Genomic DNA, 17592 nt, shown 5'->3' on the forward strand with positions numbered 1-17592 from the left:
TATTATTCAAACAAAACAAATCTTATAACTATATTTACAATACTACGACTACATAAAATTAAAATCATTACCTACCAATTAAATTTCAAATATTACTTCTGCCTTTCTTCAACGCACAAATCTTAAACATTTTTCGCCATTTCTCGTGCTTGGCGATGAATAAAAACTCCTTCTTTTGGAACGGAATCTGATGGACTCCCGATCAGTTAAAAAAATGACACGTGATCGCAACTTTAGTATTAACGCGATAACAAAGTCAACACTGTGAACTACGGCACAGCACTACACTGAAGGCGCACAAGACGAGGAGTGTTTTTTTTAATGAAAATAAGGGACGAGACGAGCAGGACGTTCAGCTGATGGTATTTGAGACGCCCTTCCCATTACAATGCAGAGCGGCTCAGGATTCTTGAAAAATCCAAAAACTTCTGAACGCCCCTACAACTGCGCTCGTCATCTTGAGACAAAAGATATTAAGTCTCATTTGGTCATTAATTTCACTAGCTACGGCGCCCTTCAGACCGAATCACAGTTATGCTAATACATTACTGCTTCACGGCACAAATAGGCGCCATACCCATCTAGCCGGCATCCTGTGCAAAGGTGGTAGAGGCAAGGAGTGTGGACAGCGGTGGGAGATGCTCCCTCTCTTTACCCCAGGCCCCTACTGAAAATTGACTCCAAACGTAAGATTAAAGATACGTCTGCCCTAAACAATGGCACCAAAAATTAATATTTTTCGCTTAGTTCCTTAAACAGACCCGAGGCTGCGGACCCAATATATCAATAAGTACCCATTCGAGGGTGAACAAAGCAAACAATACACAAAATTGATTAACTCTTGTATTGTTTGCGACGCGGACGTTACGAGAGTTGGCCAATTACTCATTGCTCGTTTACTTTTGGTATTATTATTGACAAACTTCGCCCGACCAACACAGTAAAGTTACAGACCGAAAAAAGTGTTAAATATTTACTGAAGGAGCGATTATATATTGATATTAATATTAATGGTTTAATATTAAGTCGTTTTATTAAACTAATCCTCAATGAAGAAGATGTGAAAAGCGATAGGGTAAGCCTTGAAAGACTTATCAACTTTTTTTTAAGTAATTTAAAGAAATGAAACTAAAGAACAAAGTTAACTAAATAATGATTCACATTAAAAGGCATTTCCTTTCTCAAAATTGACACCTTTAGGATTCTTTTTGATGTCATTTCATTCATTGAAACAAATGGCGCTCTGAACAGCTCTCTTTTGCATAGCAAACACTATATCATTGTTAGCAGCATGACCCCACAGTAAAATACCGTACGTCATGATGCTGTCAAAATAACTGAAGTACACTAATCTAGTGTTCGCAACATTCGTGTAGTGTAAGTGAATTTGCTAGAACCCGTCATAACTATAATGTTAACACCAGGAACAAACATAAATTTATAATGCCTATGTCATGTTAGTAAATCTTTTGTGGGGCGTTGTATATGCTTTCAAAAGATCACAGATAATGTTCAAAACAAATGTATTATGAAATTCAAAATAATTGTTGAAAAGCGTTTGTGTGGGAAAGGTTACTATAACATAAATGACTTTCTTATTGATACGACTGATTGGGAATTGAGCGAACGCCCACAGGCTATTAAATAATATATTGTATTGTACGATTTTACATTGTAACCATGTTTTTAAATATAAAAAAAGAAGCCCGATGAGTTTGTTGTGCCCGTTCTTCTCAGATCTGAGGCTTTTGGAATGAGAGGTAGTTTTTGACTTTCAATGAGTGATGTTGTATCCTATTTTGAATAAAAATATTTGAATTTCAATCCAATCTTTCTAACGGCGTATGCCGCAGAACTGAGTCTATTTGCTAGTTGGGCAATATGTGGACCCAACTGAAGCTTTTTGTGCAATGTAACGTAGCGTAAAAAAGTAAAAAGTAAGTGTCCACAAGTTCCAATCTCTGGTCATTTTTAAGTACGTTGTTTTGTACCTCCGTTGTGTTTGGTGGAATGAACCGTAAACACTTAGTTTTTTTTATTTTTTAGTATAGATAATTCGTCTCAAACCAACGCACTATCTTTGAGAGTGCATTGTATACCTCATCATTAATATCTGCACGTCGCTTCACTTTAAAAGTAAGTGAAGTATCATCAGCAAATAATACAATCTCATGGCTATCATCTACCACAAACGGTAAATCGTTAAATATATATAAGAAACAAGAATGGACCGAGAATAGAACCCTGCGGACCACCTATTCCAACAGGTTTACCCGAAGACCGTTTGCCATTTTTATCGACTATCTGAACTCTTTCGCTTAAATATAATTTGAACAGATTTAGGGCTGTATTTTTTACTCCATAATGCTTTAGTTTTTGGAGTAAAGTTTCATGGTGGACGCAGTCAAATGCTTTGGACAAATCACAAAAAAATCCCAATGCATCCTGTGACTCTTCCCAGGCGTCAAAGATGTGTTCAATGAGTCTAGTACTCGCATTCATTGTTGATAAGCTACTGTGTACCAAGCCAACTTTTCAAATTGAACTTAGTCCTCTGTCGGAGCACCTCATTTCTTATTCGATCCTACAAAGAAATTTCTAGCTCAGCCCTTTTACACAGTATGCTGAGTAACATTTAATTGGTGTATTAGTTATACTGTCTAGTCCACAAAGTGTAGTATAGTTTTAGTGTCTACGATTCGTAACTTTTAAAATAAGGTTGTTAAAAGATATGAATATTCTTTGCAACATGCAACATTTTAAGTTTGTGGTTATTGCTACCTGAGGCCAATATATATTTTGCGTTAGCAAAATATTTATTGCATTATTATATATGCATTATATATGCATTACCTTTTTATATTATGTTTAACTTGGCACCAACTTCAAAATGTCTTAAGAGATTTTGGTTAGGTTGGGTTAAAATAAGTAGTCGGTATTTTATTTTATGTAAAGTTTTTAAATTCTCTTAGAGAATTTGCGAAAGTTTTTATTGTTATATTTTAAATTATGGGCTGATTTACCTACTCTATAAAACAGACTAAATTACATATTTCACCCTTCTAACCGGCAGTTGAATATTTAATGAAGACGTTTTATCTTGATTGCCGTTCTACTATGCATTATAAATGCCATATTAATGAACGATTAATTTACAAAATGGTTCATGCAAGCACGAAGAAACTTGTTACAATAATTTTATCATGCAGTAAGTTTAATCTTTGTAGATACGATTGATACTAAGCGTTAACTGTCATTATACATTATTGAATACTTGGGCACAGTATGTTTTAACGAAATAATTCTTCAAAATCATAAAGTTTAATAAATGCAATTTTTTTCCTTACCAAATTTTCTAGCATTAACTTCGATCTAATTAGAATCTTATTAGGTGTCCCCAATGATATTATACTACTATTAAATATCATTGGGCGTCCCATGATTGTGGAATTATTTACAATAGCATTTGTGACATTTTATGACAGATTTGATCATGAACATAATAAATAAATGTAACTCATAGTTAGTATCTAAATTTCTTTATGTCTGTCTTTCTTTATTTCTTTATATGGAGTATTAAAACAACAAGTTGATTCTACACCATATATTAAATCGCAAATTTAAAATTATGAGATATATAGTTCATATTTGAGCTGGTGCTTACTTCAAATAAATAATTATTTATATATAGTACTTGTACTATTATAATATGTTCTTTGACATATCTTAGATAATTTATATATTTAGATAGAGTCTCTTGCTGTTGACAACGCATGAAAATAGGCCAGGTTTATTAGTTTAGTGTGCATGACAACCTACATCTTACACTCGCGATATGTGTTAATGTGCGCGCATCGCTCTAAATTGAGATTAAGACTTAACCGCAATTTTTTTCGACGTCTTCACAACTGTCACAGTCTATCTAGACGTATAATTGATCTAAGATACAAAGTTACTAAGAAGCAACAATACATTGCAACATAAAACATAATATCATATACTCGCCTTCAGGTGAGACAATTACCCTTTGTCTTATTTTAAATTGTTCAGAAGTCATTTTCAAAAGCTTTACAAATTCTAAGTTTATATCTAACAATACTCTTGATAAATAACTTTAAATCCAGATTTATATTTCAAAGAGAACTGTGTATTTTCAAAACTATACAAAATGTAGATTCTGTTATGTCGAGTGAAATTATGAGCCATATGGTATGATGGAGTACAGAGCCACGCGGTCATGCGGTGGTTAGTACCTTTGTGTTTGTTTATAAGTTGGTTGAATTTCAAGTACTATACATCCAATATGTGTTTCTGTTTTATACTTGCATCAAGTAATTGCAACCGTAAAATACTTTTCTAGTTTGAGGGAATAATAATCAGTAACGACGGCGAACAACTACGAATATTTGTCTCACCATGCATAAAGTACTTGATATACCCAAAAATAGTATGCGAAAACGACATGATAAATTATTTATGTTAATAAATAAACTTTCTTCTTAAATTGGTTGGTTCTGGTGGCTATTACCTGAACCTTGGGGTCTGAAATTATTTTCCAGTGGTCTTTGATTTTACTTTAACAAATAAGTATAAGAACAGATAACAATATAAAACTATCATTTAATAATAAGTACATTAAACTTTGAGTGATCCTGAGATCCAATTAAAATTGTTCACAACATTTACCAGATACAGTAAGAAAGGAAACGTGGACACAACAGAAATGACATATAACGTTATTTATGTTTAATAAAAAAATAATTGAAAAGTAGCTAATTTTATAAAGACTATTTTTAATAAAATATATATTTCTATTGAAAATATCAATATCTGGGTTTGTTTTAACGTTAGTTTATTATAAATTTCGTCTAAATTGAAAAAAAGTAAGTGTTAAATCGAGTGCAAAGAGTACAAGCACATCGTATAAGAGCTACAACATAAATAGTTATAGTAAATTCTACTTTTTATTCGAACCTCGCCCCGCAGGTACTAATGTATTATCGTTTTTTAAATTCATATGTACGTTACCCTCTTGTAATTCATCTGGTGTAACAAGAGACCAGGGGCGTGTATACCATATAGGCAATTAGGCAGGTAGAGCCTACCTCGTTAAAAACCTTCTTCTTCTTAACGTGCCGTCTCCTTGCGAAGGTTGGCAATCATTAGGGCAATTTCAACTTTCGACACAGCTGCTCTAAATAAAGATCTTGTGCTCTTCCCAAACCATTGGCGCAAGTTTTTAAGCCACGATATCCTTCTGCGGCCAGGCCTCCTCCTGCCTGCCACTTTCCCTTGCATGATTAGTTGAAGGAGTTCATATTTCTTGGCATTACGCATCACATGTCCAAAATATTCTAACTTTCGTTCCTTAATAGACGTAAGTATCTCTGTAGCCTTTCCCATTCTCTCTAACATGATGCTATTCCGTACGCGCTCTGTCCAAGAAATTCTCAGCATACGTCTGTACACCCACATCTCGAACGCTTCCAGTTTTTTTGTCATAGCTTCTGTCAGCGTCCAAGCTTCTACGCCGTATAGGAGTACAGAAAAGACATAGCACCGCGCTATGCATATACGAAGAGAGATGTTTAGGTTCCGGTCACAAAGTACTTTTTTCATTTTTGAAAAGGCGTTGCGTGCTTGCTCTATTCTGCATCGTATTTCGAGGCTGTGATCTCCTGAGTCGTCAACCATTGTGCCTAGATATCTGAACTTGGCAACCCTTTCAAGACTTTGACCATTGAGGGATAAAGAAGTGGTAAGCTCTGGTGTACGGCTTATTACCATGTACTTCGTCTTTTTGGTGTTGATGTTAATACCATACTCAGCACTGACAGAAGCTACGGAGTTGACTAGTCTTTGAATGCCCTCAAGACTGTCCGTGATTAATATCGTGTCATCTGCGTACCTAATATTGTTCAACATTTTGCCATTAATTGATATTCCGTCTGTGCTGTTATCAAGCGCTTCCGAAAATATGGCTTCAGCATACAAATTAAAAAGTAAGGGTGGCAAAATACAGCCTTGTCGTACGCCCCTTTCTATCTCGATGTATGATGAAAGTTTGCCGTTGACCCTAATGTTTGCACGCTGTTTCCAATATAAGTTTCTGATAAATCGACAGTCTTTAAAGTCCAAGCCAATTTTCTGGAGCACTTCCATCAATTTGACATGTTGAACTCGGTCAAAGGCCTTTTCATAGTCAATGAAGCAGATAAATAGATCTGTATTCATATCCCAGCATCTTTGTACCAGCACCTGATAGCCGAAAAGTGCATCTCTTGTACCCAAACCGCTTCTAAAACCAAACTGGGTATATGATAGTAAGGACTCACATTTCGAGTAAATTCTGCTATGAAGTACTTTTGAAAAGAGCTTCAAAACGTGACTCATGAGTGAAATTGTGCGGTAATCACTGCATTTTTTGGGATTATTGATTTTTGGTAGGGTGATAAATGTCGATTTGAGCCAGTCAGAAGGAATCGTGCCCGAGTCGTAGATAGCATTAAAGAGGTTAACGAGATAATCTAGATTACACTCTTCGATTTCTTTAATAATCTCGACTGGTATGTCATCGGGACCACAAGCTTTTCTTAATTTTGCATTTTTTATGGCATGATAGACTTCACTTTTCGTAATGGCTGGTCCCGTGTCATCACAAACGAAATCTACAGGATCAGATCGAGTGTCATGAAACAGCTCAGTAACATACTGTTCCCATGTTACTAATATGTCATCGGTGGAAGATGCATAATTGCCATATTTATTGAGAAGAGTTACTTGTCTGCGTCCTTCATGTTTAGGAGATATAAGCTCTTTAATCTTCTTATGCATATTAAAACAGTCAAACTTCTTATCCAGTTTCTCTATCTCAGAACAAAGATCACCATACCATGTTTATTTTGCCTGTCTTATCTTTTTCCGTATTAAAAGTTTTATTGTGTCATACTTTTCTTTGTTCGTTTTATTTTCACGTCTTTTATCCATTAAATCCAATATTTCGTCAGTAATCCATTTCTTTTTCTTCGTTCGTGGCGTCGACGTCAAGATCTTTTCACTTGTGTCAAGTATTGTCGTCTTAAAACTATGCCACGATTGTTCCATGTCCGAGAAACCAGGATTAACCTTGTTTCGTTTTAGCCTACACATGTCGTCATTGATGGATAAATGAAGTTGTTTTTTGGATTCAGGGTTTTTCAATTTGCCAAGGTCTATTCTGGTGATTTTTGGTTGTTGTTGGATTTTCTTTAACTGAACCTTTATTACGGCCACAATAAGATTGTGGTCAGATCCAATATCGGCTCCGGGATATGTTTTAGCAGATTTTATGCTATTCCTATGTCTTCTGCTGACCAATATGAAATCTATTTGATTACGTACGATCTTCTCTGGACTATCGGCTGGTGAACGCCAAGTGTAAAGTCTTCTAGGTGGTAACTTAAAGAATGTATTAGTGATGACAAACTCACGCTCCTGGCAGAACTGCACCAACCTTTCTCCTCGATCGTTTCGAACCCCAAGCCCAAAAGTGCCAACAACATCGGGTACTGGACCTTGTCCGATTTTGGAGTTAAAATCACCCTTAATTATTGTTGTATCATGTTTTTTAGTTATTTTGAGGGCTGTTTCTATGTCATCGTAAAATTCCTCATTCATATCGTCACTTTTGTCTGCAGTAGGTGCATAAACTTGGATTATGTTGATGTTTAACGGCTTAGCTTCAAGTTGTAATAATATTACCCGGTCCGAAATGGGAAGAAAATTCCTTACAGTAGATCGTAGAGCGTCTTTTATAATTACTGCAACACCATTTCTATGATGTTGATTATCATAGCTACTCGAATAGTAGACTGTAGCATTTTCTGAAGTTACTATACCATTCCCTTTCCATCTTAATTCACTTATTCCAAGGATATCAAGCTTTAATCTATTCACTTCCATTAAAACTTCCGTTAAAAACCTACTTAAATATAAAACTAGTGTTAAAGTTGAGTTAGTTTAATTTGGTTCCGTTATTTATTAGCAAACTTTTATTGAACACCCACTAATAATTTTTTTCTTAGCCTAAAAACCTACGGTATGCAGTCTCCAGATTCGATAAACAACTTCAATATTTAGACCTCAAAGTAGGTACTGTCAAACTGAAGCGCAACTTCAATATTTAGATCTCAAAGGAGGTACTGTCAAACTGAAGCACAACATCAATATTTAGTCCTCAAAATAGGTACTGTCAAACTGAAGCGCAACTACGACCAGTGAAATCTAGAGTGCCTACCTTGCTAGAAAACCAATGCACGCCCCTGCAATAAACTATGGACCTATGTTATATGTTTATGTGTATGCTAGTTAGTCCACCTTCTTTATAAATTCTTAAATTATTATCTATACCAGTTTGGCAGCTAATTGTAAGTTGCGCTAACAAACCTTCTTTGCAACATGAAGACAGACAACAAAAGATATTCTGAAGAATCGCTCCAATTTCCTAGATTTCCCTCTGGATATAATATGTTCTTTTGATAAATATTTAATGGTAAAAGCGATATAAAGGCAAACGCGGCATCCTTTGCAAAGATTTCGTTACGTGGCTGTCTGACCTTTGAATCAAATGCTGTTAATTTTTCAGGGCTATGACCGGCACAAAAAGGACTTAATTAAATCGAGTGTGTCTTTTAGGCAATATACCACAGAAAGCACTCGTTTGAAATAATTTGATTTACAAATTATTCCTAAGATGTTGTTAATAATTAAACAAAGTTGCTTCTATGATAAACCAACGTAATAAATAAGGCAGCGCCCCTAGTTAATTACAAAGCTACGTGAAACGATTTTATTCTCGGGAGAAATTAAATAAAAACAATTATTGCAGACTGAGCGAAGCCCGGGGGGATGTGTGTGAGTGAGTAACGTGGTCGCTTGACACTTTGGTTCGATTGTTTGATTAAAGTTTTATTTTTTCAATTAATTTAATGATTTCACTGTTTATTTACTATAATATATGCTCAGATACGTCTTTTATACGTCTAGATAGAGCCTCTTGTTGTTAGGAAACGCATCACAATAGGACAGGTTTATTACTTTCGTGTGCATGACAAGGTATGTCTTAGGCTGGAATCTATATAGCGTACTTAGACTTTGCTCAGACTTTACTTACGTAAACCTAGCTGAGTGTAAGCTTGGCATAATCTTTGATTTCGTTATTATAGTCGTTTGACAGCTGAATTTATGCTGTGCTTCAACTGAGTTCGCGTTTTATCACACTCATCTGAGATTTACGTAAGTAAAGTCTGAGCAAAGTCTAATCTATTTAGATGTATAAATTATGTAAGACTTGATGATGATTATTTCGTGTTTTGAAACTAATCCCAGTAACTAATAACTTAGATACTAATAGTAATACTTTTTGCGAAATAAATTTTTCAAACAGGATTTATTCTAAATGATGCCATAAGTAACGCATTTTTTTTATTAATATTTAATACTATAAACGAATTATTGTCATTAATGTGGTACACCGTCTTTTAACAGCAGTAAGTTATTAACTAAAAACTTAATACAATGTTTATTACATTTTAATTTGTTAATAACACTTGCATTTTTTATGTGCATAATAATGTCAATACATACTTTCCAGATGGTTGCGAAACTGAAGTAGCAGTGGGCAGAGCACATAGCTCGACGGACCACGTACCGGAAGACGTAGTGTGGGTAGGAGATGGACCCCCCCTACAAGATGGACCGACGAGCTGGTCAAGATCGCCGGAATAATAATAATAAGGGAATCGTTAGGGGAGGCCTTTGTCCAGCAGTGGACGTCTGCCGGATGAAATGATGATGAAGATACTTACAATACATTATTCTACACGTCATTCACGATCGATTATATTTTTAAGAGTTTTATCAAGAATTAACATGAATGTTGTTGAGTCGCCTATATTACTGATTAGCATGAAACGCATAATTTAAACGATTTTAATTAAAATATCAAAAGATGTATCACATAATATAAATAATGACAACGACGTTAGTAAAAAGCCATTTTAGTCGTTTAGTTCTGATAACATGAAAACTGAATATGTTACTAAATTTTAAGACTGTTCTTAATTAAATAATAAATCATTAATTTCCCACCATCTCAGAATTAAATATTCTCTTTAAAGCACGTATTCCTAAAAGCGGGATAGTAAGAGGGTTGAGCCCTCTTGTCTGCGCGACAAAAGCGGGAAAATTCCAATTCCCTTTGAGTGCAGGATAATCTCTGTGTGTTCTCAAGTTAGGCTTCTAATTCATTGAAGTATTCTCGGCTGACGAGAGACAGCAAACATCTTAGGATAAGACTCCTGACGTCATCCCTGATTGAGACTTTAATAAAGCGACTTTATTTTATCTTGTCAACAGGGAGAACTTTATTTTGCTATACTTAAAGCAAAAATTAATAAACAATAATTGTGTTAATATAAGATAGATTACTAGCTGACCCGTGATCATTTTGCTGGGCGTCAAACTTTTTTTTACTTGTGATGAAAGTATCTTGTGTGGTTTTTAATTCTAAGTGTTTAGAATATTATTAATTTTCACGATCAACTCGTCCTCGCGTGTCTCCTGCAATTGTTGTCACTTCTAGTCAACAAACCTCATATTCAATGTAACTCTATGGGAAATGTTTGAACCTGAATAGCTTTTGATCCTGACCACCTAGAAACCCAAACTCAACGATTTTAAGCTTTTCTCATCAAGGCCTTTCCAACGATAGGGGCGTGTACCTATTGTGATTGCTGAGAAATAAGATTTCGAATACCATTTTTGTGCTTTAAATAAGATATTATATACTAGCTAACCCGACAGACGCTGTTATGTTCATTAAAAAAAACTCTTCGGGATGGAATTTCATAAAAAAAGAATCAAGCCGATCGTAGATGTTTTGATCGTCAATGATTGGAGCCGCGCTTCATGGTGTGCGGTCAAATGAAAGAAGCTGGTACTTGGGTGCACCCACCCAGAGGTGAGAACAGTAGCTTGTGACATGTGAAGCTTTTATATTTGCAGCAAAACGCGTTACGTAGTTGCAGGCTGGGGCTTGAAGTGAAGTAAGTATGTCTCCTCGCCTTACTGATTACCTACATCAAGTTTTTTAGTGGTGGCAATTTGTCTTTTTTAGTATAATTTCATTTTCATTTTATCGATGAAAACGTAACACAAAATTTAACTAATCTTACTTTAGTGTAACGTTGCGAATTTCAAATAAGTTGGGTGGATTCAAAGTTTATCGTCTTCCCGTATCTCTTACGCACCCACACAAAATACTAATTGCGGCAAAGTTTGTTTTCGTACATTGGTCTTCATCAAGTAACATTTATTCCTAAGATATTAATTAATTAATAATTACTCATAGCAAACTTTCCATTCTTATAAATTTTTCAAACTAAACGCCATAATATTGAGGCTTACCAGATATATGGCATCGCAGACATATTTAAGGTTTACAAAAGACTAATATTTTTGTTCTCTATGAAAATAATATAATACACAATATTATCATATCGTGATTTTTATTCCGATTTGTTGAACAAATGTATTTTTTTCTGACCGAAAAGTTATTGTCACTGAAGTAAAATATCGTCCATAACACTCAAGAATAGCTTTCGGCTGGTGAAATTACCTACAAATTCATAAACTTAAATATAAATAGTTTCAATCAGTTTGAGTGCTGAAGGCAATACAATTTTGTCATAATCATGACTTCAATATCCAGTACTAGGTCTTCATAAAAGAAATATTATGTATGTATTGCAGGTTTAATTTGCTACCATGAGAGTACTGAGCTCAAAGTTGGCTCAAACGAGGGAACCCTTAAAAGGTAAACAGCACAGACATTTTAATTGGATCTTTGAATATATAACATGGGTATTAATATCAAAAAGGTTTGCTGAAAATAACATGACAAAACAAAACATTTAAAAGCAATATTATTAAAAGCTTTTTGTACCTATAAAAGGTGAATTTTATAGAAATGTAAGACAAACAAGCGAATATATAATTTCACCGAAATGCCGTCATTCCATAGTTAAAAAACCATCAATCTTTTTCATATACGACAGCGCAATTAATTATAAAAATAAAATCCAAATTTATTCTATTTACTATTCAAACAAAACAAATCTTATAACTATACTTACAATACTACGACTACATAAAATTAAAACTATCATTACGTAGAAGCGTACCAAGAATACTGGCAGCATTACCGCGTTGGATAGCAAGGCTGATCCGTTGACCGAAATAGCTGCCAGCGCTTGGGTTTCCAGTAGCCTTATTGAGGCGCGAAGATAGTATTTTGAACATTCTTCGCGCCTCTGGGCCCCACGGGCCAAGTGTCTCGACACCAAATCGAAATTATTTCTTAAAAGACCAAAAATAATAAATAAATATCTAATATTCACACATTTTTGATACTGAGAAGTAATCACTTCTGACGAGCAGCGTGTTTTTTTATGGCAGGAATTCATTTACAGGAATTAAAAACTTCTTCCACGCCCAACTAAATTACTGTATCGAACTTCTGGACCTATGCCAAATATCGTTACATGGTGGTCCGGCAAGGTTCAAGAAAGTCTTTTCGTGTTGTGCATGGTTAGCGGAAATTATAGAATATAGATTATGTAGTGATTACTGCCGAAATTTGCTGATCTACAGTGAACGCGCTGACCGTACTTTTAAAGAACATCTTTTTATTTTATTCATTTATTTATTTAGTTATGAACTACCAACAGAATTACATGTGATACATTAACATTAAACAAGTCTTAAGTGCTAGGGATACACATAATTATATTTATAGGCAGTTACAGCATGTACACAAATACAAGTCGTACAAAAAGTTAAAATTTATATAATAAGTAAAGGCTAAATAAAGTTATGTAAATGTTAAGTTTATACAATGAAAGGTATATAAAAAATAAAAATACGATAATAATGAAAAAATATTCACAATTTTAATATCTACGAATCGAGTGTGGACGACAATGTACTTGTCTCTACTAATAAATTCATTATATAGTCTACTTAATCGGGGTATTAGGGAATGATGACCGAGATTGGTCCTATGGGTTGGGTACGTAATAAGTGAAATAGGATGGCGTGGAGTACGGGAACCTTGATGCATATTTGACTCAAAAGATCAGTGTTATTTGTGATGCCGTTGAGGAGCTTAAATAAAAATATCATATCATGTATTTTTCGTCCATCTATCAGTGAGTTTAATTTGAAAGTTTTTAGCCGCATGATATATGATAGTTGCTTGTCTTTTCCAATGGAATAAAATTTTGTGAATTTCCTTTAAATGCTTTCGATCCGATCCTAATGAACTTGGTAGCCAGGGTTCCAAGTACCGTTGCATATTCAAGTTTGCTTCTAACTAGTGAAGAAAACAATTTTTTTTCGTTTTGATCTTGATATCTAAATGGCCCAATGGTAGACCAGCGCTGGTTTCAAACAAGCAAACATGCCAAGTTAGGTAGGACCACTTTATGACGTATGGAATATTGCACATTTTGTTTACCTTTTCCTTTTCATGAGACGTAATAATCTTATTATTTGTTATTCAAACAAAACAAATCTTATAACTATATTTACAATACTACAACTACATAAAATTAAAACTATCATTACGTGGAAGCGTACCAAGAATACTGGCAGCATTACCGCGTTGGATAGCAAGGCTGATCCGTTGACCGAAATAGCTGCTAGCGCTTGGGTTTCCAGTAGCCTTATTGAGGCGCAAAGATAGTATTTTGAACATTCTCTGCGCCTCTGGGCCCCACGGGCCAAGTGTCTCGACACCAAACGGCACAAAGATGTATGACTCACTGAGACCAACATATTTGCGACGCTTGCTGTCTTCGGCAGTCGAAGCAGCAGCCCCAGCACCAACTGACGCAACTTGGTCATGAGAAGGAGCCAGAGTGTCGACGCAAGTAGCGTCCCACACCAGCGCCCTTCCCCGTGCTCAAGCCACCAGCGTCATTCCATCAGGACGCTTGCCATCGCGGCGGGTAATACCATTTGGCTCTAAAACAGCTGGTATATTAAGCGCGGCAAATACCCTGCGGATGACTTCATTAATGCTGGCGTGACGGCCTGCCGATTTTAGGCAGAATAACCCGTGGCGTCCACCTGAACGCCACATCTACATTGATGTGGTTCATTCAGTTTTATACCTAGCCGGAGTGATACGCATATTGACAATGTCATATTGTCAAGTAGCGTTCCAATCGGCGCAGAAGGCAAGGCTTGTAACCAAAAGCCCGACTCATTTTGTGTAACGGCCAAAAGACGAGCACGCTGTTATGTCAGTAGATGAGATCAAAAGATCAACAAATTCAGACTTACAAAGAAGTGCGTCCCATGCTTTTTGACACTTTAAATCGTCTGGAAAATTTTGAATGTTTGCAATATTTAGCCAAGCATTGTTAGATTCGTTCAAATACACAATCTCTGAGTTACCTGGTACATGATTTACAATTCTAGTAACCAAAGGCTGCGCACTATGAACAGAAGATAGAAATGCTGGTAAGGCAACGCCCGAAACTTTGCGAGTACCAAACCACCAAACCGTATCGGTAAAGAGGCTTGAGACCATACACGATCTGTAAACGCGCAATTCAAAACGGTTTCTAAAATATTTTTAAGTGAAATATCAATCACATCAAGCAAATTTGGAAATTTCCATAACGGGCTAGACCTTAAGAGGTACGTAAATTTTTTAACTCAAGGCCGATTGAGCTTAAACTTTCTATTTACAACTTTCAAATCATCTAAAACAGAGTCCACGTCACCATCATCCAAGCACCAAACATTAAATTTTGATTTTAGTTTTGTTATGGCGGAATGAATAGCAAGGCTAAATATTGCTGGACCAAGAGGGTCCGGTTGAAACTTTTGGACGCCTAAAAACCCCTTTGAAACGCTAAGAAGGTCGTGTATCTGGGGCAGATAACATAGATAGGTATTCCTGAGAAAATAAACTTCCACCTGAAAGCCATGTACAAGAGATCGTCAACGGTTTAATCTGGGAGTACTGGTGTATAACCGGTACGTACCGACGTATAACTGTTCTTTATAGCAGTCATTTCTCGTCGCTTCCCTTTTTGTAAAATGGACTTCAGAATAAGTGCCATGGTATACGAGTAGTATCATAAGTATAAAATCTGCTGAAAGAAGTCATGAAAACGGGGTTAAGCTCACAATCAAGACCGGTAAGACTAAAGAAATAAGGTGCGAAGCAACTAGCGCTTTGCCATCAGAGAGTTTGTATCAGAGATTGGACATCTGGAAATAACACGTATAAAAAGAGTCGGTGGCTTAATAGTTTGCACCATTAAATCTCACTACGGAGCCCCCGGTTTGATCCTCGCCCGCCAATGTATTTTCCGTTTTTAAATTCATACGTATATTCGACGCATTTATTTATTTACTTAGATGTATGTGGAGTATCGGCTGCGGTGATCATTGGAGAGGCCTATTAAAAGCCAAGTAAAAGGTGAAGCTCAAGACCGTGGGGGATGGCGTAGCACTGTGGATCATTGAGGGGATATAAGACACTATCCATCGCTTGTTTGGGATCTGACCCCTAGGATAAGACTCGGATATATTAGGAGGCAGTAGCGTGCATTTAGCCAAAATCCATCCTTATTAATTTAAAATTGAACATGGGCATTCTAGACTAATGTAAAATACAATCTTTCCTTACAAAATATTTTTTTTTTAACAACGTTGCTCAAAGAAATGTTATAAATTACACTAATAATAACAGATGGTGCTCTGAATATTTTATAAGAAGTAATTTTGTGCCTTACAATTTCTTCAAGCGTTTATTTTAATATTCGTTCAATTGCTGATATTGGAATCCGCTCTGTTGGCAAATCTTTTCATTTCCATTCATCATAATTATTGGTAAAAAGGTTCGTCATGCCACCTCGGGTAACAATTTAGCTTTAACACCGGAGCGTCGAATAAATATTCTTATAAATTGTATGAAAATTGGACTTTTTCCAAGAATATTATATTTTAAAATCCATACAGAGATAAGATACGATAATTTTTTTACCTAATATGTACTCTCTGTCTCGATTACAAATTCTACAAAGGAAGAAACGCTTTGTACTTATTTTATTTTATTACCTTATATCTATCTATATAAGGGAACATTGAAATTGATTTGTAATACTTTAGCTTGCAGCTCTAAATATGAAATTAAAAAAAAGCGTTAATATAAAAATTAAAACAAGATGGATAGATGACCTGATCAAAATCGCCGGAAAAGGTTGGATGAGGGCAGCGCAGGACCAATCGTGGTGGAGATCTTCGGGGGAGGCCTTTATCCAGCAATGGACGTCCTTCGATAGATATGATAATGCAAATGTTGATTGTGCGGACGATTTCCCTTAATAAATTTGTTGACATAAAGTAAAGTAAAAGAAAAATCCAGACTCCAAAGACACGTCATATACCCACTTCAAAACAAGGCATGAACGATGCCACGAACGATGGCATTTAATCGAGCATGGCAAATCTTGCCGTATTGCAAAAAAAATTGTGTTTAGATCACATGAAAGAGGTGTAAACTTCAACGGTTAAAAATATTCACCACAACATTTTTTGTTCTGTATCCATTAAATTAAGACATTTACAATATTGTAGAAAGTGAAAAGAGGAGAGGTTGGAGATATTATAAAAGGCGATGTCTTACTTGCGTCGCAGCACTTCAGCTTCAGCTTCATAACCCAAATAGAATTTAAACACTACCCACCTTATTCATAATAGTCTTATAACTATAACTTAAAGCATTGCTAATTCTCACTCTGTCTTCTTCTATTGACCTAAGTCAGAATGTGAAAAAACACTCTGTAGCAGCTGTTTTAAGTTAGCGGACCATTATGAATAAGGGGGTACATCTTCAACCGGTGACGAGTTAAGGCGTTACTCTGTCCAATTTTAGTTCGAATATTAAGGTGTCATTATAACATTATTGTTAGAAGCTTAGCATATTAATTTATTTCTGTATAAAATTATTTTTGTATTCAGTTTTTAAGGTTAATTATTTTTTATAAGTTCCGTCTACGCCCGAACTTTTGAGGGAAGTCAAAAAGTTCTACGGACAGCTATGTATATAGCCAAAAAACAACTAGGCGCTGGGAGATGCCGAAATTATAGTCGAGCTTCTGAGAACTGGTGGTACTCCTGTGTTAAGCACAGAAGTACCACCCTAGACCCTCCAGAAACTATTGAATTCCGTCATCCTCGAGGGCAAAAGCCGCAAGCATGGAACAAGTATAGCTGAAGATGCTGTTCTTCAAAAACGGTGATAAAACGCTTTTGAAGAACTTTAGACCACTTCTGAGCCAAGTATATTCTTATTTTTAATAGATTCAAAAGCGATTTTCATACGTTGGAGCCAGAAACATGGCTAGATTTATCAAATTCACACACATTATCCTTGATTTTATTTTCTTCAGTAGGAGATCAAAGAAGCGACGTTTCTACCGGCTCAGTTTGAATGTAATTTATTTCATACTTGCAGTCATCGTTAGCATAAAA

Source organism: Leptidea sinapis, chromosome 34 (genome assembly GCF_905404315.1).
Source record: "Leptidea sinapis chromosome 34, ilLepSina1.1, whole genome shotgun sequence".
Lineage (NCBI taxonomy): Eukaryota > Metazoa > Arthropoda > Insecta > Lepidoptera > Pieridae > Leptidea > Leptidea sinapis.